The sequence below is a fragment of the Pseudorca crassidens genome, chromosome 1 (assembly GCF_039906515.1).
Source record: "Pseudorca crassidens isolate mPseCra1 chromosome 1, mPseCra1.hap1, whole genome shotgun sequence".
NCBI classification, from domain to species: domain Eukaryota; kingdom Metazoa; phylum Chordata; class Mammalia; order Artiodactyla; family Delphinidae; genus Pseudorca; species Pseudorca crassidens.
The window spans coordinates 34,525,813-34,549,992 of NC_090296.1; the positions used below are offsets into that span (position 1 = coordinate 34,525,813).

General features: G+C 36.3%; 1 protein-coding gene and 1 long non-coding RNA gene across 7 annotated transcripts in view; one reads left to right on the forward strand and one right to left on the reverse strand.

Annotated features, from left to right (window-relative positions):
- Positions 1–24,180, reverse strand: part of RAD51B (RAD51 paralog B) — a 692,465-nt gene that overhangs the window by 497,320 nt on the left and 170,965 nt on the right. The gene's annotated exons all lie outside the window — the stretch shown is intronic.
- LOC137221969 (uncharacterized) overlaps positions 1–24,180 on the forward strand; it is a 55,955-nt gene that overhangs the window by 3,491 nt on the left and 28,284 nt on the right. For 2 of the 3 annotated variants that reach the window (XR_010942229.1, XR_010942228.1), the window contains exon 3: positions 2,822–2,880. This is a non-coding gene — a long non-coding RNA (uncharacterized lncRNA). Of the gene's footprint in view, positions 1–2,821; positions 2,881–14,731; positions 22,128–24,180 lie in introns of those variants that run through there. The other variant, XR_010942230.1, reaches the window with a different exon arrangement.

Below are 24,180 nucleotides of genomic sequence, written 5' to 3' on the forward strand. Positions count from 1 at the left end.
CTGAGGGGAATGTACAGCACACATATTGTTTATCTCTACAAGATGGAGCATATGGAAAAATTTATAACTGTCAAGTGTTATTACACTGCAAAACAAACGTGGAAGTACACAATAGGGATAAATATAGTGAGACTCGTTCACAAATTGGAGACGCTGGAGGCACATGGAAAAGTTTACAAAAATTGCAATGTTTAAGAGATCAGGAGGACAGCGGTGCTAACCCGGCTTTACAAAAAGATCATATGCAATAGATTCCACTGTTCCTTCTGAATTATAATGCAGGTTTAGGCATGCAGGTTAATTTGAGAAGCAGCCCTTAAAGAAAAGGAAAGAAGAAAAACAATTCCTGTCTTGTGTTAAAAATTCCAAATAAGCATTATCGATACTAAAAAAGAAAAGGGTGGGGTGTGTAAAACAATTAAAATCATAAATTTAATAAGCCTTGAGTGGTAAAATATTCAAATGAAAACATAGTTGAAAAATTATTTTAACAGAATATTTATTAAAAGCATACAATTTCATTTTTAAAAACTTTAATGCATAGTAATAAGTTGCTGAATTAGGGTAATTTTAAAGTGTAATTCATTTTTGCAATGACTTTCAGGGAAAAAAGAAAAAAGGGGGAAAAGGCACTAAACCTACATTTTAAAATGTAAAAGTTTGCAGTTATCTCCCCAAATCCTCTCTTTCAATGTGGTGGTCTAGTATTGGAATATACATTATTTCAAAGGTCTAATTTTCACACATAAAGCTTTAATTTTAAAAAAATAATAATAATTTCCCTAAAATTTCTCAGTATCAGCAGTGCCCTAAAGAAAAATTCTTTCTGAGTATAAAGACAGAGAAGTACTCCCAGGGAAATAAAAGCACTGTCTGTCCAAAGCTCACATGAACTAAAGGCAGAGGCTGAACTAAGGTTTGGATGTACTTTCTATTTTCTTTAGTCCCCTAGTCATTACTTTAACAGGCAAAGAATAACTAAACAGCAAAACTCGTTGACGGAAGCACATACTTTCCACACACTCTAAGTGTCAAAGGCCTGTTTAGAGAAAGGCCAAACAATCTACTGCATCTTAGATGCAACGGCCAGAACTAGGAGATGTTTCTGACTAAGGAGTCTATTTCTGCCTCTACTATGGCCTCATTTTATAACCTTAGTGAAGAGATTTATCTGTTCCTCACTTGACTTTAAAAATAAAGATGGAGCCACGTAAACTCTACTTAGCTCCCTAGAATATTGTGAGACTACAATAAATAATGTCCATAAAAGCTTTGATCTCTTCAGGAAAAAAATGATTTCTGACATAGGCAGGAGAGGTTTTAGAGGTTCCTGAGAAACTAGTGCTAAGTCAAGGTGGAACACGAGGAACAGATAAACCACAGATCACTAGAAAATGCCTGTTAACCCTTTTTATTTATTTTCCAGGTAAAAATGGTCTTTGAAACTAGGCCCATAAACTGCCGTCTAGATCATATCCAATTTCCACTTCCATTACGTCCACTTATGCCATCACTACAAATTATACCATCTGAACAGATAAGAGACAGCTAGAGTAACTAAACTAAGGACTGGAGAAGAGGAGAAATCAGAGTGCTTGATTTCTAGGCCTGGCTCCTCCTGACATTAAAAAAATGACGAATTAGAAAGTTAGTGGAAAAAAAAAAAGATTTCATGCCTCTTTTTAGTCCCATCTGCCCCTCTCATGAGAAGTCATCAATATGGCTGCCAAGATTTCTTGGTAGAAAGATGATTTTTTAAGATGAAACAACTGTACTTAATTGAATCTTACTTTCTGGATATATGCCAGTATTTGCATTTAAATTATTAAGGTACTGGGGCACAATGGTTTCAATTGAATCTTCTCTATAAACTCTCTCATGTGTTTAATGTATATCATTTCTATTCTTTTAACTACTGAGCATATAGCGATGGCAACAGTTTACTTTTTCTTCTTTAGAAGTTCCATTCACAATAGCCGCACACTTCAAATGCCAGGTACTTGCTAACAGGCCATATAACAAGACAGCAGCATTTGAAGATTTACAATGTGAAGTGAAATCATACAGAGTAAAAAAGGAGAGAATAACTGAGTGCATAAACAATCTTAGCAAAAATTCTACATCTTAACATAATCTGTGTTTGTTCCATTGACCACAATTCTAATCCTTAGGGTTTGAAATCTACCATATAACCAATCTTTAATCATTATAATCTTCTAGGAAAGAGCAGTAGATCACTTTTAACTTCTTTTAGCATTAACTAATTCTGTTATATTCTTTGTATTCCAAGGATACCTAAATGCGGTGTTAGGTTTTGTTATAAATCTTAGTTTATGTCATTAATAAATTGGTATCATGGTCAGTAACAATAGGGCAATAATAGTAATAGACCTTTGAGGGTTGTACCTACTTTTTAATGCTCTGAAACAGGAGGCACAGCTCTACTGGGTGAATCTGATCATAAAGGTAAAATGTCATATTTTTTCTCACTCAGTTTCAAACTCATTTAATTTCTCTAAGCATCAGAAAATGCAGTTTGCTTAAGACTAAACAGCAAGTACATCACAGAACAGGGGTTTGAGCCCAAGTCCATCTTGCTTCAAATGTCTGTGTTCTTTCCATTATGCCCTGGGGCCTCTTACCAGGGGACAGTATTTTCTATACTACCAGAGGAAGGCATGGTCCTCTCAGCATTCAGAATATCAGCGGCAGATCCTGCTGCCCCAAACCTTCCTACCACAACCAAGGAGGAGGAAAGAGTGAGAGGGGGAAACTCCTGATTGCTGTTCCCTCTCTAACTCTGGATATATTTTTCCCACAGAGTTAACTTAATAAATGGCAGCTAGAATCCACCTTCCGGAGTGCTGGAGTAGCAATGAGGTAAGCTTTCCTTGCATATTAGTACTCAACAAGAGGAGATTAATGTTATATTTTCTTATTTTTGTGTCCCACCCAAGAATATAACTCAGAATGCGTTAATTTGTGAGAAAGTAATTCTTCACTTCTTAAAGACTTGAATTAATTTTCCTTGAATTAGTTGATGTTTACACAGAGTATCTGAGCATGTACATAAAACAAAAACAGCTCATTTTCTGAACACTTTAAAACTGACATCCTGCTAACCTTCCTAAGACAAACACCTTAAGTTATTTTTTTAAAAGATAAGGAAAAAAGGAAAAAAAAGACTCTGGAAATAAGAGATAAAATGATGAAATCCATGAATATAAACTCTTGACAGTTTAACTTATAAAAGTAAAAGAACTGAGTAAATTAAATTATCAGAATCCAAAAGAACCAGAGATCATATTGCAACTAAGCAGCAAACCTAAACCCAAAATGGATTTAGAATATATTTAACATTGGAGGCGCAAAGTTAATTCCTTTGTCATATCCTCTTCTTGCTTCTGCTTGAAATCCAAGGGGCATGGGGTGAATTTGCTTAATCTGCAACATTAGGAATCCCAAACTCTTCAGAGGAGCCCTCCAGGATCTCTGGGTATAGACAATTGCCAGGGCAGATCTGAGAAATATGCAACAGTTTACTTTCTCCCTAGAGGACTTTTTCGTAACTAACTAGACTAATCTTCCTCTGAGGGATTTTAAAAGAACAAACTTACCTTTTTTGCTAAAAGTGATATCTAGGTCTGCCTGAAACGGTACACAAGGGACATCCATTAAATTACCTCTAGTTAATGATAACTTTGGATCAAATGGGGTTATACAAATAAACTATCTTCCTAACATTCCTGTTATAGACTTAAGAAGGCAAATAACCCTGACTGATCTAAAAACAAAAGTCTAATCTGTTCTGGGAAAAGAGTTCTGACAAATCCTAATTCCAACAGTATGAAAGGCCCAGTAATTACAAGATTAGGAATATTTCCCTGTAAAATTTTCCTAATTACGTTTTTGATCCAAGATGCACTAAAAAATGAACAAGAGCTGCTCCAAACTACATTATCAAACAAACAGTCAAAGAGTTGGTGGTCATATTAGTAAGGTAGTAAGGCAAGGAAAACTAATATATAGTGATCTGTTTGTTTTCTCAGATTTAAAAAAAAAAAACGACTTCTTCCTTAGGAACAATAAAAACACAATCAGTATCAACTACCTTCCATAATGAAGCTTTCATAAATAACCTTGAAAACAATGTGTCTTAGCTAGCAGGTTCTAGTCACCCATGTCTTTCTAGAGTATTCATTTTTCCCTGTCAGGGATGATTCAGCTCCACAGCCTACTTAGACCCAAGGTTGACTGGGAAGGAGAGAATCATTAATCCATCAACACGTTCCCCCTTTGCAGTCTCCACGCATGCAAACAGCCTGTGGAGGGGCTATGAAGAGCCAAAAAGTCTAAGCCACAGCCCTGTGTCCTCCTAGTGCTTTCTATTTGGCTTGTTGGAGAACAAGACAGTTCAGTGGGCTTCACTATCTTTTCAAATGCACCATTAGAAGACTACATGATTTAGACTCGACATCTAGTCGAAAAACTTCACAAAATTGTCCATGGAAATGTCATCCAAATACAGCTGTAAGACTGAATGAAAGTTGGCAGACGTGCTGATGTTAAGTGGCATTTTACACTCAAAAGCATCCAAATGGGGGGAAAAAAATTGGTGTTTGTAGTATAGAATAAAAACAAACATTAAAAGATTTTAAAATAAGGGAATGTGTGAAGATAGAAAAATAAGAGCATGTGTTGAAAAGCAGTCTTATTATTTTCCACATTTATTTATGTTTAAAGATATATTCAAAGCTAAATACAGGAATACCATATGTAGCTCTAAACCCTAACAAATGTTGTGACATAGGATGGTTTTTCTCCTCACTGAATTAATTATTTACCAACAACATTTAATAAAATTTTGCTAAGTGTCTACTATAGGCCAGGCATTCTACTAGGAAATACACTGATGAGCAAACAGCACATGGTTCCTGCCTTCAGGGATCGTGAGAGGAGACAAGGAACTTTCATATGGAACAAACACTATGATGATATGGAACAGACCACAGGGACACCAACCCTGCGGGAAGGGCCATCTGAGGAAGTAAAATGTAGGTTGAGAACAGAGGCTTAAGCAGGAAAGAGGAATGATGAAAGAGGCAGTGGAACAGTACGTGAAAGAGCTGAACAAAGTGGAAAGAAATTAAATTCAACAGGGCTAGGGCATGGACAATGGGAACCATGGTGCAAGATAAAGCTGAAGAAATAAGTAGGATCTGATCAAGAAGGGCTTGGCCCTAAGGATTATAAGAAGTTGCTGGAATGTTTAGAAAAGGGAATAATATTATCAGCTTTGCATTTTTAGAAGATCACTCTATCTACAATGTGGAGTATGGAATAGTGCGGCACAGGAGTGAATGACGGAAAGCTGGTATCACAATTTTTTGGGAGATGATAGCTCTTTGGACTGGAATGATGGCATCTAAGGAAAAAGAGATGTAGGAAAATTGAAGAACTATTTAGGAGGTAAAATTATCAGAATTCTGCTTGGTGATGGAACGTAGGGAAGGAAGAAGAAGAAGGGGACAAGGCTACCTCCCAGGTTTCTGACTTGAACCGCTGGGAGATGCAGCCACTGGAGGCAGAACAGGTTTAGAGAGGGAAGGGCGGGAAAGTAATGAGATATCAGGATTGGGAATAAAATCTGAAATGTTTGGGAAGCCAGACTGGAGTGGGTTCCAAAATGAGCAGGAGGTAGAAACCAGAGAAGAGGTGTGATAGGGAAGAGAAAAATAGAGTGCTAAATATGTAGTTGAAATAGGACAATTTTTAAAGATGAGCTTAATAAATTTAGGAGCCAGTAGAATGGGAGGTAATAATAATAATACAAAGACCTTTCTTTTGAGTGCTTAATTTGTTCCAACCACAAAGCTTAGCACTTTAAAAATAAAAATATGCAATCTTTCAATCTTCACAACAAGCCTATGACATAGGTATTATTATCCCCAACACAAGGAAACTGAGGCTGAGAGATATTATATAATTTGCCCAAAATTTCACAGCAACAGACCTAAAGTTTGAATCCAAGCATGTCTGATTACAAAGCCCATGCTCATAATCACAGTGCTTACACACAAGATTTAAGAGAGAGACAGGATTAAGAAAAATCAAGGTCCGTCTAAGGTGGAAAAGGATAGGCCCCGGACTTTAGGAAATGAGCGAAAACTTTTTTCGTAACAGAAGGGACAAAGGAAAAAAAACATGTGGAAAGGTTCACTTTTTTTAAATTTTAATTTTTATTATTATTTTTTAACATCTTTATTGGAGTATAATTGCTTTACAATGGTGTGTTAGTTTCTGCTTTATAACAAAGTGAATCAGCTATACATATACATATATCCCCATATCCCCTCCCTCTTGCGTCTCCCTCCCACCCCCCATAACCCACCCCTCTAGGTGGTCACAAAGTAGCGAGCTGATCTCCCTGTGCTATGTGGCTGCTCCCCACTAGCGATCTGTTTTACATTTGGTAGTGTATACATGTCCATGCCACTCTCTCACTTTGTCCCAGCTTACGCTTCCCCCTCCCCATGTCCTCAAGTCCATTCTCTATGTCTGCATGAAAGGTTTACTTCTAATGGCAGATGAGGAACGAGTTTTCCATTGGAAGATTTCTATCTTTCCTATTGACTTGGAAGTAGTCATTTGCTGAGGATCAAGACAGAATTCATGAGTAAGATGTTTGAGAAGAGTAGAAAATAATTGAAATTGTCTTTCATTCATTGAACAAAATGCATTGGGTACTATTCTAGGCACAAGGGTCATAGCAGTAAAAAAAGAGATGAAGTTACCAGTTCATATGATCCTTAAATTTAAGCAGGGGAACACATAAAATAAACAAGCAAACAAGATAATTTCACTTTGTGATATGCTAATGGAGGAAATTAAGCAGGGTAATGGGGCTGAGAGAGCTTAGGGAGAACTGTTTTATATGAGGGGCTCGGGGGACACAAGCTGGGACTGGCAAGAGAAGCCCCAGGTGAAGTATATTGTCATGGAGAATGGAGGAGAGAGTTATTTAGGGAATGACACAAGTTTGCTGGGTAATGCTGAGAGGACAGATGAGGTGAGGGCCCTGTATTTATGGAGCCATTAATCTGCCTCACTCTATATTTTTCTCCAACTGAACTCAGCAGCTCAGGAGCAACTGCAGAAAAAGCTCAGAGTCACCCACAGTTGGGAATATACCAAGCAGACATGACTGATAATGGGGCACAGGAGTTCAGTAAGCTGACAAGAGATAAGTTAGAGTTATGGTCCATGGACTCTGAAGTGAAGAGAAAGGAGAGTGAAGAATGCGTCCCATATAATTGCAAGTCCTTATAAGGCTGAAGATGTGGTGGATAAGCTGGAAAGATAAGGAAATTATGGCCAGAGAGGAAAACATCTGAATTTCAGAAGACAGAAAGAAAAAGGTATCAAAAATGTGATTTAAAAAAAAGATGAAGAGACAAGGGAATTGGAAGAAGAATAATGGGGGAAATGGAGGTACAAATACAAGAAGATGGAGAGTAAAGTAGAGGGACTGGGGGACAACGATAGCCCAGAAAAGAAATACGAGTTGGTGTAGCCGAGTAGCAAAAGCATCCTCAAAGAAGCAGAGTATTTTAGAGCAGATGAGGAAATGGTGGTCTAAAAGAGGTAGGGGGAGCTTAGGAAGACAATGACCCTGTGAGTGTGAAAGTGTGGGAAAATGATGGGCATCCTCTCAAAAGAGGTGTAGAAAAAATAGCATCTCAGGAAAGACCCAGACCTCAAGTCAGGAGGAACCTTCCTAAGAGTGGCTTACCAATGCTGAAATTTCAGACATGCCTGCCATCACTGGCATCTGATCCTTGTGTGAAGGAACCAATTCTCAGGGTGCAATATTCTCCATCTATGTTTCTCTTTTGCCCTGATTCCTCTAATATGACATTAACATAGTAGGGCAGAAATCCAAGAAAACCACTAGTCTGGAATAAATATCCTTTTAGACAAATAAAAAAAAAGTTATACTTGGAAAAAAAAGAAAGCAAAGCTGCCATGTTGACATCAGAACAGTAAAGCAGTTTATTTAGAGAGTCATTTGAACAAGGCAGACACAGTTTAAGGACCCAGGGGAGGTTTTCAGTTTCTACCATCTGGTTATTTCCCCAAGTCCTCTGCCATGCATCACAAAGCTCTCTGTGAATCCACTTAAAAAGGAAAGGGCTAACACTCTTTTTTATTTCCTTAACACTGCCCTCAATAAAAGGTGGTACATCCAAAGGATAAAATAAATATTCAGCCACAAAATTCACAGTGCAAAAATATATTTACTTATATGGAAAGGTGTTCTCTTTTCATTGTTGAACATAAAAAGTAGGTTATAAAATAAGATACTGAGTATGAGCTCATTTATGCAAACAATAAACGTTTTTTTTTTATTGCGGTAAAATATGCATAACATAAAACTTACCATTTAACCATTTTCAAGTGTACAGCTCAGTGACATTAAATACACTCACATTGTTGTGCAACCATCGTTACCATCCATCTCCCGAACTTTTTCATCTTCCCAAACTTAGTACCCATCACGTGAAAACAATGAATTTTTACATATGAACACAGAAAAAGTCTGAATGGATATACTCTAAAAATGTTAATGGCGGATAGTGCAATTATAGGTGGTTTTCTTTTCTATGTTTTAGTCCTCTATATTTTCTGATTTTTTTCTAAAAGGAACTGCATCTCTATTGTACTTTTTAAAAGTAATTTTTAATGATTCTTTAAAAGACATTAAAGTTCAAACATTAAAAAAGAAAAGAAAAACAGGATTAGAGGCAATGCTCTTTACCTTCTTTAGATCCGGACTAGTAACTAAAGTATATTCCATGAGTGATCTCAAGCAACTCAAATTTTCTATGTATCTTTTAGAAATACATATTTTTATAATTTAGGACTACACATTTTTTAAGAAGTCAATGCATTATCAGTTGCCTAATAAACATAACAATACTTGAAAATAAAAATGATTACTGCAGTATAGAAAGCTAATTATCCCCCACTGCCCATTTTCCCCCTTCTTCCTAGTAAGAACCCCAGTTCTTAGCTGGGTACACTGATGTCCAACCAAAAGACAATATTTCCTGGTTGTTGCTCCTTGAGTTATGGCCATGTGACTAAATTTTAGCCAAAGAGGAAGTACTACGTGCAACTTCCCAGAAGTGCCCTTGAAGGGAAGGGGTGCACTCAAAGAGCTTGCTTCTTCCCCCCGTCTCTCTCTTTCTACCCCCAGCCCTAACCATGTGAGGCCACATGCAATCCAGGAAAAGGAACTGAATTGGCCGGCACCTTGATCTTCAACTTTTGAGCCTCCAGAACTGTGAGAAAATTAATTTCTCATATTTAAGCACCTGATCTATGGTGTTTTGTTATAGCAGCCCAAGCAGACTAATACACAGTCATTCACTCAGGTGTTACCAAATACCTGATAACTAATTTATTGAATACCTACTACATGCCAGGAACATTACATACTTTACCGCTAACCCTCTCAGTAACCCCACAAACTAGAGATCATTACATTCACTTTGGTGATAAGAAGCCTGAGGCCCAAAGAGTAATTACCCAAGGTCCCGTAGCTGGTAAGTGAAAAGTCAAGATTTACTTACTGTAAACTTCATTACCTATCATACTTCATGGCCCAGACATCTCTGCATCAAGGAGTTTATGGTATTTTAGAAAGACAATCCAGACAAAAAAAAGCTGAGTAATTCAAAAGGTTAATAATAACACATGACAAAAACACAGAAATAATAAGAAGCACTAGGAGTTCCTAGGAGGGAGAGTTCAAGACATCATGAAACGCTTCAATTTCTCCCCCATAAAAATATAGAGAATTACATTAAACCAAATCCTTGTTGAAACCCATCCAAACCAAGTAAATAAAGTGGCAAGAGACATTACAACCTTGGAACAAAGGTAAAATCTTAACAGAACTTGCTTTGACATTTAAATTAGTACCTTTAAAAGTCACCAAAAAAGCATTTTCCTGCTACAAGGTATGCCACAGGTGATTTGCTTCATCACATCTTAATCTTCAGGAGAAAAAAATTACACAGAAGCTTAGCTTTTCTAAATTGTCTACTATAGTTAACCAGTCATTGACTAAAAAGGGACAGGGAAAATAGTTAAAACTATTTTCTGGAAGTGTGTGAAATTAGATTATCTGCTTATATTTAAAGATAATTTGAAAAAGTCTGAGAAATTCTTTCACAAAAGAAGAGCTATAAATGGTCAAATAAATTTTTAACAATGCATAGATTAGACAGGAATGTGGAAAACATAGAACCCAACATCATTTTGGAACAATATGTCTTCAATTTTCTTAAACTGATAGTTACCTACTTAACTACTAAGCAGCCTTTCTAAATCGGTAATTTCGAAGTTAACATTTTTAATGTAGAATACTTTTACAAAAATGCAAAATCTTCCATAGAAATCTATGATAACCTGTACGTGAAATCTAGGGGGAGAAACAAATCCAGTATTGATCTATAAAAACCTAATTCAGGGGTTTCCCTGGTGGCGCAGTGGTTGAGAGTCCGCCTGCCGATGCGGGGGACATGGGTTCGGGCCCCGGTCCGGGAAGATCCCACTTGCCGCAGAGCGGCTAGGCCCGTGAGCCATGGCCGCTGAGCCTGCACGTCCGGAGCCTGTGCTCCGCAACGGGAGAGTCCCTAACAGTGAGAGGCCCGCGTACCGAAAAAAAAAAAAAAAAAAAAAAAAACCTATTTCAATTTGTATGTTCTATTGGTTGTTAGAAAAAAATATTTAATGTCTAAATCAGGAAAGATGTATCTTGATAATGCTTTTAATTCAACAAAAAATTAGAGGTATTATTTAGAATTTGGTTTTGTGACAAAGATGATATGTTTTCATTATAAATATAAAATATGCTTATTACTGGAAATTTGTAAAATGAAGAAAAGGATAAAGAACACAGCCATGTCCTTACCACTAACAGTTCCTTCTAATTAACATATTTTTATGTTTTTAAAAATTTTTGATAATTCTATATAGATTAGATATTCAGCATTTTTTTTCTTTTTCACTTCAACATATGGCATTTTTCTATGCTGTTATTAAACCAACAACATAAGTCACTTTTAATTCTAGAAAACATTCCAATAAATTTTCTTAACCACAATTCACTTTAAACAATTAGGTTGCTTTTTGTTATGCTAATAATGCCAAGATAAATATCTTTGTGTTTTTTCCAATTCACAGATAATTTCCTTAGCCTAAATTCTAGCAGTGAAATTACTAGCCGAAGTCATACAATCAGTAAATAGCAGGGCCTGGGTAAAGAGACGTGTTAGAGTTCACAAGTGCTTATTGCTAAACTTTCAGGAATTTCCTAAGCCATTTGTTAAATACAGACATCATTAAAAATTAAATTTTGTAAATGTATAACTAAATAAATTTTATATAAAACAAATACTCAAATTTCATCATTTTTCATTGTGTTACTACATTTTACTACTATCCTGGCTCAGAGCTGTTTACATCTACTGGACCTATATTGTGGGGACACTACTATATAATGGTATTCTACTGCACATCTCTTCCATCAACATTCAGTGATGTCATGTTGTAGCATGAGTTTGGACATAGTGGGAGTATTTATACCATGGAAATTGGAAAATGGTACAAATGGGGCTTTTTACCCTCCTAGAGAATCCATAGAATTAGCTTGATTATTCAGATGGTGAGCTATCCATGTATCTTATTTATTTCACCCTCAAACTGTGTATTTTTCAACCTATCTACACCTTTTAAAAGCCCTCAAAAAGATGGAAGCAGAGACTGACATCTAAGCATTTTAATCAGTTTTACTACTTGAGCCACTTGGTAAATGTTTATAAAGTATTTTTGAAGAGTACTGTGTTGAGTGGCTGTCGGTGATACAGAAATGTTGAAGTCTTCAAGTAAAAAATGATAAATACCATGAGATAAAAATGATACAGGAATGCAAAGAAAGGAGAGATTATGTCCTGAAGAATTTTACAAGGTCCACAAAAAAGAACATTTTCAGATGAATAAATAGTGTCATAGAAAAGTAAAATGATTAAGGCTATCAAAAACTCCACCCTCTGGATAGACCTAGAGTCTGTCATACAGAGTGAAGTAAGTCAGAAAGAAAAAGACAAATACCGTATGCTAACACATATATATGGAACTTAAGAAAAAAAAATGTCATGAAGAACCTAGGGGTAAGGCAGGAATAAAGAAGCAGACCTACTAGAGAACGGACTTGAGGTTATGGGGAGGGGGAAGGGTGAGCTGTGACAGGGCGAGAGAGAGTCATGGACATATACACACTAACAAACGTAGTAAGGTAGATAGCTAGTGGGAAGCAGCCGCATGGCACAGGGATATTGGCTCGGTGCTTTGTGACAGCCTGGAGGGGTGGGATAGGGAGGGTGGGAGGGAGGGAGACGCAAGAGGGAAGACATATGGGAACATATGTATATGTATAACTGATTCACTTTGTTATAAAGCAGAAACTAACACACCATTGTAAAGCAATTATACCCCAATGAAGATGTTAAAAAAAAAAAAAAACTCCACCCTCTTCCTTTTCAGAGCACTTTTATATAACTGCTTTATAACGTATCACTCCCCTCATCCTATGTTATAATGACTATTATATACCTCTGCTCCACTACATTACTCATACCTTCAGAGCAGAGCTTCCTTTATCTTTGTATCCCCATCATAGAAGATGTTCAATAAATGTTTCTTTAATGAGTGAGTGAGTGAAAGAATGGATTAATGAATAAGAGCTGACATTTATGAGTTTACAATGTGCTAAGCACTGTCCTAAGCACTTTACATATATTAAATCATTTAATTTTCACTACAACACTATGAGGTAGGTGCTGTCTTGACCAATGAGAGAACTCAGCCATTACACATACAATGAAACTGAATCACGAAGATCCCACAGATGGCAGAAGAGCTAGAATATAAATGCAGTCGGTCTAAGTCTAGAGCCCCTGTTTTTTGCCACTACACCATACCACATCTCAGATTAATGAATGAGCAGCAGGACAGCTCTTTTTTGCATTCATTCTTACTATTTCGAAGTCTAAATAAATAATGCATGCTTCTATATTACATATTCCACTCAATGTCATCAGTTCATTCACATTCGTAGTAGTACTGGTCTCTCTCTTAGCTCTCTAAATTTAAAAAAATAAAATAAGTGAGTCTTAGATTTGGCAAGTTTTGATATGCAAATTTCTACATGTACTCCTAATCAAATATCCGTTTTAAAAGAACACCCTCAATTTTCCAATTAGAAAGAAAATTATTTAAATATTCCCCCCAAAATGTTAGACACTTCATTTGAGTTTTGATAATCTAACAAAGCTAACCTTTTCTTATCTGCATACTTCATACTTGATATACATATGTGTGTGTGTGTGTGTGTGTGTGTGTGTGTGTGTGTGTGTGTGTGTGTGTGTGTAGAGACGAGAGATATAGTGTTAACTGTGTCACAAATGAACCAGGGTGAAAGTCACTTTGGCCCACCTTTAAAACATCACTACTGAATTCTGTGGGACAAAAAAGACTGAAAAGCTATAAACAACTTGGTCAGAGACTTAAATCTCCAAGGCAAAAATCAATCAACAGATGTTAAAAAAAAAAAAAAAACACACACACACACAAAACAAAAACCCAAGGGCTTGAAATATGTCCAACAAACATTCATAGTTTTAATGGAAAAAAGAAAAAGGGGAGGAGGACTCTCCCTGATAAAACGCCTTCATGACAATGGAGACTGAAAGGTCACTGACCTTACCAACAAAAGGGTGTGATTTCAACAGCAATGAAGGAAAAGATAGCAATTAGGTAAGATTATCACACCTAGACCAAGATATTGTATTGATTTTCATAAAAGGACACAGAATCAATCTATTGTTCAAGTTTGGTAAGTGAGTACAAGATTGTTGTCAAACAGAGTATTATTCATACTTATTGATTCATTTGAAACCTGCTTCATGAAGAAATCCCAACTTATTTACCATAGCCCAGCTCTAAGAATACGTAAGGATAGAATCTAAGAGACTCGACCACTGCACTCATTTAAGAAATTACCTACTAGAAACCATGCTTCTCTTAAATGCATTCTAATGCAAGAAATAGAAGGGTGCATTTGAAATATTTTAAAATCTTTAAATAAATAATACTATGCAAGTTTTTTTGTTTGTTTGTTTGGTTTTTTTTGCGGTACGCGGGCCTCTCACTGTTGTGGCCTCTCCCGTTGCGGAGCACAGGCTCCGGACGCGCAGGCTCAGCGGCCATGGCTCACGGGCCCAGCCACTCCGTGGCATGTGGGATCTTCCCGGACCGGGGCACGAACCCGTGTCCCCTGCATCGGCAGGCGGACTCTCAACCACTGTGACACCAAGGAAGCCCACTATGCAAGTTTTAAAAAAAACACAGTAACTTCTTTGTTATCCATCAAGGTCAGAGAAAGTTGTATTCCAGTTAATCCAATATTCTGATTCAGTTTCTTCATCTATAAAATAAGACTATTATGAATTATATGAATTAATATTTGTAAAGTACTTAGCGCCTGGCATATTGATTAAATCCTACATAAGTGATTGTTAAATAAATAAAATGATATAATTATAGTAAACTGTATTTCCAAAAATGTCCTCAGCCTTTTTTCTGGTCCCACATGCTCTTCCAGAACCCTGCCACTCCCTATCAAAAGGTGGAGTCTTTTTTCACCCCTTGAACTTGGTGGACTTGTGACTGTTCTGCACATCAAAGAAGGAAAGAAATGATGTTCTGTGATTCCCAAGGCTATGTCATAGAAAGGATACAGCTTCTGCCTGGCTCTCTCTTTTTGGAATGCATGCTCTGGGGAACCCAGATAGCGCACTTCAAGAAGGCCAAACTAATCCATTTGGAGAGTTCACAAGGAGAGACCCATATGGAGAGGAATTGGAGCCTTCCTAGCCAACAGCCAGCAACAACTGCCAGAATGAATGAGTCTTCAGATGATTCCAGTTCCCAGCCTTTGAAGTTTTCCAGCTTCAGACATTGTGGAATAAAGAGAGAAGCCATCCTGCTGTGCCCTGTCCAAACTCCTGATCCACAGAATCTGTGAGCATAATAACCTATTTTTTCACACCACTAAATTTTGGGGTAATTTGTTACACAGCCATAGGACCAGGAACAATAAAACTGCTACACTTAAGATTTGCATTTCAACTAAAATCAAAAAGATTTTAAAGTGGCTTATAAAATTAAATATAATGCAAACAGGGCCCAGATAAAACAGAATAGAGACTCATAAAACAAAGCAGAAACAACTGTCAGGCATTCAACACAGTATTATAACAACATTGATAGATAACAGTTTTCTTCCATGTGTGAGGCACTGCAAGGAGCCATGAGTCAATGCTCCCAATAGCCCTAGAAGGCTACTGGTATTATCTCTATTTTACATATCACGTGCAAATCAGAAATAAAATACCCTAAAACTAATAAAACTATGGAAAACATATTTTCCATACTTTCATCTTGTTTTGTTGATTCAGATGGCACTTTTCGGATCCTTGTAAAGGATCATCACCATGACTATTGCTAATCTATACTAGTAGGCGTTGGCAAACTTTTTCTTAAAGGGCCAGATGAACATTTTAGTCTCTGAAGGTTATATGTAGCCTTTGCTGCATATTCTTCTTTGTTTGTTTGTTATAGCCCTTTAAAAATGTAAAACCATTCTTAGACTGTGCTCACCACAAAAACATTCTGTGGGCTGGCCCTTGGGCCATAGTTTGCCCAACAGACCACCACAGGGAAATGTTGAATACTAGAAGTTTAAATTAATAAACCCATTTTTATTATAATACTTATAATGGCATCTACAGTTATACTAAATTAAGAAAATATCGTTTCTGGCTCCAGCCTACTATTATCCACTGAAACCACAAGCTTCCATGAACTGTTGGTAAATGAAAATGTAGCTCCAAACATCCACAATTTCCATTGTAATAAATGTCTATTCATAACTGACATTCACCAACACTGAAAAGGTTTGGAAGACTGTCTGAAAGAAATGATCTCTCTAGGGTCTAACTGCTTTTCCAGGCATATACATGGATATCTCTTTGTTTGTTTATTGAGATAGCCCAGTGTGACTGATAAAACACTGAACACTTCTAACCTCTAGTGTCAATCCTTTACAAGAAAATGTTTATTATTCTTGGCAGGAAATGATGGAAACTGGTGAGAAATAGCCAGACTACCTTCACATGTAAGTGAACTGGAATTTTTAGGGAACAGTTCTCCCTAGTAAATTTGTCTACACAGAGCTTAATCAACCAAATTTACAGCTGTTAACAGGTTGTGCCTCTGTATTCCCAAACATATAAATAAACTTCTTAATCAGAATGAAAACAGGTTCAAGGTCCAGTTGTTTAAACTGGAATTGGTACAGCCAGGACCCAACTGCAGTTAAAGTGACTATCAAGGAGAATCATAATCTTGGTAGAAAAGTTGTTTTCCAGTTTCCTCAAAGCTACAAAGATACTGCTTGACAAACACTTCTATGATCACTTAAAACCAAAGTTATATGATCTCATCTAAAACACCCAATCTAATGCCAAATCAAACCCACTAATTTTCAAGTTGAAGTTCCAAATTAGGAAGAAGCTAATTACTTAAATTCAAATTGGAAGGGGAAAGATTTTTAAGTGCCTATAAATCAAAAGGCCCATAGAAACTGGAATGAGTATTGGAGTGAGGAAATGAAATCACATATATAAAAGGTTTTATTCATTTTGCTTAGGAATGCAAAAGTAAATAAAGTTTAAGTAAATGAAAAGCAGTAAGCACAGGTTCATAGACAGCCCTTTTTACAGACTAAGAAGAGAGAGCTGAACACTGGTAACTAAGGTGTTGGCCATGTCATGATAATAGAAACAATTTATCTTGCTGAATTAATTAGCGAAAACAGTCAACAAGAAAAGTAACCAAACCAATCACCAAAAAGGTACAGCCAATTTACACCCTTCCATTTTTGAAAATCCCTGGAAAATTAGAAGTGTTATTTCACGGCATCTGACACTTTTATTATTGTGTTTGACACTCTACATTTCTTTCACCAAAAGATCATCCAAAAGACAAAGAAATTTAAATTTCTTTGTATTGAGTACAAACAAAACAGAGCAGCTAACCATACAGAAAAAAACTATCACCCATAAAAATAGCACTTTTGAGCCTATATTACTACACAACTGACAAATTCTATTTATTATAAGTTGAGCTTAAACAATGCTATATCCTGTTTGAAACCTCAATTTTATGATACTCAAATGCTATATCTGCCAAATTCTACTTTTCCTCAAATTATTCCAATATGACTTCAAACTAAGTGTCCACTGTAGAAGCTGATGAGAAGAAATAGCTCAGGTATATACATTTTCAAAGTTCTGGGAAGGGATCCCATAACATTTAAAATAATGACATTTAAGCACAAGTATCTATTTATAAGCATCTGAATTCTTCTGACAAAGGAAATATTTTTATACTGACAAAACCGAGCCCATTACTCTAAAACCTTACATATTTGTTAGAAAAGCAGGGGAAAATTTGGTCTGAATAAATAAAATGAATAAATGATTCAGGATCCCAAACAACTCTCAGCTTCTCCAATGAAGCTGTAGGTCTGATGACCCAAGGTTTCAATGATCTTTTTCTATGAACTTCTATGCATCTATGGAATAATCACATGGCCAAGCAATTGATTATATATCGATTTCTATTGTTTTCAAGACATTTCTTACGTTGCTTTAGTCTTTAAAATCTTTTGAACCTCAAAGCCATCTAAACACTTCAATAAGCAATTCTTAAGAACTTACTTCCTTTAAAACTTTCCCTAGTGCTGTGGAAAGGTATGTTCCAATTAAATACAAAAATGTTTGAATATCAAGTTAAGGATCTTCACTTAATTCATAGATAATGGGAAGCTACTGAATGAAAGTGAAATGGTAGCAGCAATATCTGAAGAAGAGTAATCTAGATGTCTTGTACAGGTTGGATTAGAAGGTTGAAAGACTGAAGGAAAAACAAAATAAAATTAAGAAACTATTCAATTGTCCACAAAATAGGTGGCTGGTGCCTGAGCTAGAGTGGTGGGAAGGAAAGTAGAAGTGGGCATAGAAACAGATAAATAGATAGAGGGAGCCTAAAAATTGTCACAAACTGGTAATTTCTTAAGTGTGAGAATAAGATAGAAAGCATGGTCAAAGATGATTAGTTTCAGTCCAGCAAACATTTACAGAGAACCTACTTTGTACAAGGCATTCAAAAATGAAGTTTGATCATAATCAATACTATAATATAGGTATAAACAACATATTATCATAGTCCAGAGGATGACACAATCAATCCTGAGTAGAATTTTGGGAAGACCAACATTTTAAGCCTGACTGTTAGAATAATGATACATATGCCAAATGTTGTCTATTCGTTCTTCAAAAGGTACTTTAATCCACCTCCCTTAAATCTCTTTCTACAAAGTCCAAGCACAGGTCTTCTTTTACCTGTAATACTTCATTAGACTCCCAGCATCAAACACGCTCTCTCACCCAGCTGCTCCTCAGTATAGCAAATCAAGTTAGTTACCAAGTTTTAGCAGACTGCTTTCCTCCTGCTACTCTCTTACTACTCTAAAGGAGAGGACTTTGGTGACTTTCAGTGATTTTGAGGATCAACCTGTTGCTGCCCAAACAGTCACTTCTTTAAAGCCTCTCATCCTACTTTTCATCTGAGCTCTTCTCATTTTGGTCATAAGAGTTTTACATTCCTTTTTATCCAGGTGAAAGCGATGTATCCTCATTGTAAAGGTGGTTTGAGGAGCACATGACTTATGAGTCAGAAAAATGTGAGACTGCATACTGGCTCTACCATCTCCTGGTTAAATGATATTGGACAAGTCCGTCTGTACTCTTATCTCTGTACCTGAAGAAACAGAGCCAACCTCACAGGGATATTTTGAGGATTTATGTGAAGTTTTCATAAAGTGAGAAGAGACAGGACATAAACTTCTGTAAATATGAAGATGATTATAGATCCATATTAAGTAAAGTCAATTCTTTACCTAATGAGTAATGGTTCAGAGCCTAGATCAGGTATTGGCTATTCCAAGTTTCTGACTCCATTTGTTTTGGCATGCCAGGCTAATGGGGCAGGGTAGAGAGGCACATTAGATAATTTTTAATCTATATCCATGCAGTGATGTCCCAATACTCCTGAAGCTTTTGGCTTTGTATCTCTATCCAAGCCAAATAAATTGAAGTTTTCATCTACAGAGAAAAACAAAAGTCTAACTGACCTTTTTAAGCTTGATTAGTGTAGAATTTCCAATAACTGCTCCCCACTCTGTTTTTAAAAATATTTGTAGTTTGGGAAACTAGGCTCTTTTTAATTCACTACTTTCTTCTCTATGTAAAGGTTCTGCTCAAGTCCTCTATCCAATCACGTGTTAACTGTGTAAAACAATTCTGTGCAACAGAACTTTCTGCAATAGATATGTTCCGTATCTGCACTATCCAATATAGTAGTCACTGGCCACCTGTGGCTATTGAGCACCTGTAATGCAGCTAGTGCATCTGGAGAACTAATTTTTTACTTTAATCTTAATTAATTTATATTTAAATGGCCACAGGTGTCCACTGGCTACCATTTTGGACAGCTCAGGTCTGATGTGTGCCGGAGACATACCCATTAAACTTGTAAAATCTACTGACAAGGCTGAGCCACAGTGTCCATTCCACCCCAACTATAAAAATTCTGCTGCTGCTCTTCAGAGTACAGAGCTAGTTCCCATAGGTGTACCTGCATAACCATGGTTTCTGTCGTTGCTGATGGTGCTCCCTCTGCTTAGAACATCCTCCCCCTCACTGTTATGCCAAGCAAATTCCCATTCATCTTTCAAAGCCAGTTCAAATGTTACCTTCCCCAAGAGCCTCCTTTAAATTTTTTTGAGAGTAACACAGCAGTGAAAAGAGCCATAGCTGAAGAAAAAGGCAGATTGAAGTTGAATCCCAGATTAAAGTTTGGCCCTTACTAGCCAGCAATTACTATACCTTGAACAAATCTTGAGCCTCAATTTTCTTCTCTATAAAATAGTAAAAAAATAAAAAAATACTACTTTTGCAAATTTGTTGTAAGAATTAGAAATTCTGAGCAGCATTACATTATGGCTAGCGTTTATTAAACATCTACTTGTATCGGTCATTATGGAAGTACAACACGTGAATTTTTTCATTTCACTGATAGCAACCCTATAAAGTAAGCAATATCCCTTTACCTATTCATCCATATATTCAGCACTTTTATTCACTTATTCATTCAACAAAACATTTGAGAGCCTAATGTGCCTGGCGAGAAACTGAGGATCAAGGAGTAAACAAAAAAAGTCCTAGCACTCAGAGATCTTATATTCTAGTGGAAAATATAAACAATAAGCAAGAAAACAGATATATAACATCAGTAGTGTTAAGTGTTAATGGAGAAAAATAAGGCAAGATAAATAGAGAATAATGGAGGATGCTATTTTATAGATGAGGTTGCCTAGCAAGGCCCCACCACAGAGGTGATACTTGGGCAGGGGACTAACTAAAGCATGAGGATGAGCTATGTGCAAACATGTAGAAATAATGTTCCCAGGAGAAGGAACAACAATTTACTGAGAGCTATTACTTAGTAGATCCTATGCTAGACACTGGAAACACATGAGTGAACCAGGATTTTACATTATTGTAAATAAATGAACAAAACCATAATGCCTTAGAAGTGACAAGTTCAATGAAGAAAAGGGAAAGATATAAGCAAATAGAGAGTGATGGAAGGAAGCACTGTTATTTCTGCTTTAGAGATGAGGACGCTGAGAGGTTAAATAACAAGCTGATAAATTATAAAGCAGGCATTTAAACCCATAAAGTAGCTCATTCTTTCAATTACCATACCATTCTCTCCTGCCTATACTATAAAGTCTCCACTGGGAACTACAGAATGGCAAAAATCATGGTACATTCTTTGCTGTACCTCTAATACCAGTACAATGATACACAGGAGATGCAAAATAAGGTTGAATTAACTAAGATTTCCACTCTAGATGTAATATGAAAACTCCATTATAATTAAAGAGACCATGACTCTAAAACCAGGAAGATGCCTCTCCTTATTCAGGGAAATTCCATTAACATATTCACAACAATAAATAAAATATAACATTTAGGTTCTGGAAGGAGGTTAGAGTGAGAGAGAAATAGTCAAAGGGTCCTAGTGCTTATTACTGCAACACAAAACTACTTGTATGGGCTTGGCAAAGGGTGGGATGGGAGACTGTAATAAATGGGGGAGGAATAACAAAGTTAAGGAATAACAAATTTATCATCACACAGATGTTAACCAAACTGGTGACAAGTTAGCAATATATATCAGGCTTATTGACACTATTTGCCCAAGTATTTTCTTCATTGTAAACTCTTAAGATTTAGAATACTTCAAGTTTCAAAGCTGCTTCCTATCACTTAGCAAACTAGTTCACAACTATCAGCACTTTAACTCATAAACCGAAGGAAGAAAATCCCAGGGCCATATGAACAAATTCTCACCATGCCATCATAACCTGTTTAATCTGTGTGAAAACATCTTATTCGTAATCACTGTACTTTTTTCCTAATTAAAAAGCAATATATATCTATTCTTGAAGATCTGGAAAATTCAGAACTATCTAAAGGAGAAAATATTACCCAAAGATAACTGCTATCAATGAGATGGGGTATTTATTTCCAATATAAAGAGGTGTTTATTTTTATATATGTATATGCATATACATGTTTAATGGTTGTTGTGGGGGTGATTGTTGTTTTTTATGGAACTGTTACACTTTTTCACATAGCTCTGTATATTGCTATTTTTCATTTAACATTAATATTACTTGAAGAGCAATTTCCCCACATTTTAAAATATTAATTTTAATAACTGTAAAATATTCTACTGTAATTAACCATCTCTCTGTTGTTGATTCCAAATTTATGCCATTAAAGTTGATGTTGGGATGAACATCACTGCACTTAATCTGTATTAAAAATAATGATTATTTTCTTAGAATAAATTCCAAGCAGTAAAACTACTGGTTTAAATTATACAGATAAATTATATCAAATTTTATAAGCGTTGTCAAATGTCTTTGACAAGGCAACGCCAACTTACATTTCTGCTACTGAGTTACGAGGCTTTCCATTCCATACTTGCCCACAAAAGGTATCATATTTTTTGAAAATATGCAAGGCAAAAAATAACATGTCACTATTCTAATTTGCATTTATTTTATCAATGAAGCTAAATATTTTTTTTCTATTACCAGTTGTATTTCTTCTGTGAATTCTTTTTAAAAAAATATTATTTGGCCATTTTCTTTTGGGGTCAGCACTTTTTTCTATCATTGATTTTTAAGAACACTTTACATAGAGAGAGATTTGCCCTTTATTAACATACATGTTACAAATATTTCTACCTCTTTATTGTCGGCCTTTAAAGCTTTTCTAACGTAGAGATGTTTAAGTTTTTCATGTAGTCATATTTATCAGCACTTTGTTATTAATCTGCTCCATTTAATTTATGCTGGAAAAGTACTTACTACCTTTCTCTTAAAATTGGGTTGGAGCTACTGAAAACTACTTACACCTAGAAAATCTACGGATGAAATACCAGCAATATGAGGGAATAATCCAACCTAGAACTCTCCAACCACTCACAAAGATATACAGTTACTCTCGCTTCAATCAAAATATATAGAAATATTAAATAAGATACACAAAGGTTTTTGGTTTAAAAACACAGATGAGTTTCAAATCAATACAGGGAAATCCCCCAAATGCAAGATGTAAAACAAGAAAATCAGAGGACAAAAATACAGCTGTCCCTGTCCCTCAGTATTGGTGCGAGACTGGCTCTAGGAGGGAGCGCCCACCCCGCCCCAATACCAAAAATCTGTGGACAGAAATTTTGATTCATAGCTAGTTGAATCCACAGATGCAAAATCCATGGATAGGAAGGGCTGACTGTATTACACTTCCATGGTGAAGTTTATTCCTAAGTATTTTATTCTTTTTCTTTCTATTATAGATAGAATTCTTTTCTTAATTTCATTTTCACATTTCATGGCTAGTATATAGAAACACAACTGATTTGGGTACATTGATCTTGTATCATGTAACCTTGGAGAATTCATCTGTTATCTCAAATAGGTTTTATTTTTCATTTGGGGGAATTCTTTATGGGGGGTTATATTTATAAGATCGCGCTATCTGCAAATAGAGATAATTCTAGTTCTTCCTTTCCCATATGGTTGTCTTTTCTTTTTCTTGCCCAATTGCCCTGGCTAGAACCTCCAGCACAATGTCGAATGAAGTGGCAAGAGCCATTACTGAAAGAATTTAAAGATATTAAAAAAAAAAAAGGAAAGATGTTCATGGACTTGAATACTTGATATTGTTAAGATACCAATACTCCCCTAAGATTCAATATAATCTTTATCAAAATTCCAGTTGTTTTTTTTTTAAAAACAGAAATGGGGCTTCCCTGGTGGCGCAGTGGTTGAGAATCTGCCTGCCAATGCAGGGGACACGGGTTCGAGCCCTGGTCTGGGAAGATCCCACATGCCACGGAGCAACTGGGCCCGTGAGCCACAATTACTGAGCCTGCGCGTCTGGAGCCTGTGCTCCGCAACAAGAGAGGCCGCAATAGTGAGAGGCCCCGTGCACCGCGATGAAGAGTGGCCCCCGCTTGCCACAACTGGAGAAAGCCCTCGCACAGAAACGAAGACCCAACACGGCCATAAATAAAAATAAATAAATAAATTAAAAAAAAAAAAAAACAGAAATGGACAAGCTAATCCTAAAAATCATACAAAAATGCAAAGGACTCAGAATAGCCAAAATAATCTCGAGAAAGAACAAAGGAAGAGGACTTGCTTCTCGATTTCAATATATACTAAAAAGTTATAGTAATCAAGACTGTGTGATGCTGATATAAGGAGAGCCATATAGAACAAAGGAAAAAACTTAAGAATCTAGAAATAAACCCATAGATCTATGGTCAACAAGAGTGCCAAGA